Source organism: Meleagris gallopavo, chromosome 1 (genome assembly GCF_000146605.3).
Source record: "Meleagris gallopavo isolate NT-WF06-2002-E0010 breed Aviagen turkey brand Nicholas breeding stock chromosome 1, Turkey_5.1, whole genome shotgun sequence".
NCBI lineage: Eukaryota > Metazoa > Chordata > Aves > Galliformes > Phasianidae > Meleagris > Meleagris gallopavo.
The window spans coordinates 174,095,258-174,096,868 of record NC_015011.2 but is presented as its reverse complement, the minus strand read 5'-3'; positions in this window follow the sequence as shown (position 1 = coordinate 174,096,868).

The window sequence follows — 1,611 nt, the reverse complement described above, 5'->3', positions numbered from 1 at the left end:
AAAAAAAAAAGTTAAACTTTTATGTTTAAAAGAGTACTATAAGTACTAAAGAGTACTATGCCTGATTTTCTATTTTATGAATGTGAATATATGTGAATGACAGCACAGGAAAATGAGAGTAGTGTTCAAACTCAAAGTCTCAGTCTAACTTTTATTACTGTGAACTGCTTAAAATTAGAAATATTCAATTATAGATCTGCAACAGGTAGATTGCACAATATTAAAGGCATTAATTTCATAGTATAGATCATCCTGTCTTGATCCTCTTGTGCCAGTCCTCAAGTTCTTACTCATTTCCTTGCTCCTGAGTCATGAAAGCAGTTGAACGCTCTTGATTTCAGTGAGATTTAAGCATACATTTGTGTTTTAGAACAATTTAAGCATACGTTTGTTAATTTGACAGAGAAATCAGAAAAAATCCTGACCAAAACCAGTAGATATTTTTTCCTTTTTTTCCTTCCCTCCTTCCCATTCCTCTTGTCTTCCCTCCCCTTTCCTTTCCCCTTTTTCTCTCGTCTCCTTTCGTTTCTTCTCCTTTCCCCTTTTCCTTTTGCTTCTTCTTTTTCCTTTTCCTTTTCCTTCTTATTTCTTTTCCTTTTTCTTCCTCCTTTTAGTTTTTTCTTTTTTTGTACCCCATATTTGAATCTACACATCTTGAAGCTGAGAATGCATGTGTTCGGCCATTGTTGCTACACGTCACTCCCTGCCCAAACCAGTTCTTTCACTTAAGCTGTTTAATCTGCAGCTAGTAATATTAGTGGCAAGAGGAATTTACCAGAAGGGGTAGCGCTGGAGTAGGTGGAGACATGATGAGATTAAGGTTATAATTACTTGTTGCAGGTGTCACCTTTTCTGTTTGCACTTAAGTGCTAAGTAGAAAGGCACACTTTTTGTTCTATCCCATGATATATATATTTTTTTGTTTTAACCCTAGAGTTAAATCCACGGGATGTCTTTCAGTGGTCAATGCCCATGGCTTTATCTCTGTTCTCCACTCTGGTCTCCGGTGCACGCTGTGCCTTCGTGAGAGCTGTAACTGCTGCTGAGGTTCTTAGCAGCCGGTCTGCAGTTCTCCGAAGCAGCACATCCACGGGGAAATGGCGGTTCTGTGGAGATTTCCAGCAAAGTGACAGCTGGGTTTGGAGCGGGGTGGACTGACGGAGGATGTAGCATAAGATGTGCAACAGCCTTCAGCTCTCGCTCGTGTCCCTGCCAAGGGCAGGAAATCCCCCACATTTTCCGGGTGTCTCTACTTTAAAAATAACTTCCTTCAGTAACAACGTCCTGCCCTTCAATTTCCCACTGGGAAAAGCCTGGAAGCATGTCCTCACGTCTCCGAGATGGCTCAACACCCTGGGAAGTGGGAAGAAGCTCTGATTCACCACCGCTTCATCATTCCCAACTGAGGGCGTTCCGTCATTTGCTTTGCGGTGACATGCCGGGATGATGTGGGTTCAGACAGCCGCGGGGGTCCCACTCGGGGCGCGAGTTCTCCTGGCTCACAGATAGGAGTAGAGGGAACGAGAGAGAGGACTGACGTTTAACTGGGAGGATTTATAGCGAAAACCGAAAGAAATCCCGTCAGGGGGAGGCCGGACAGGCGCCCGGCGG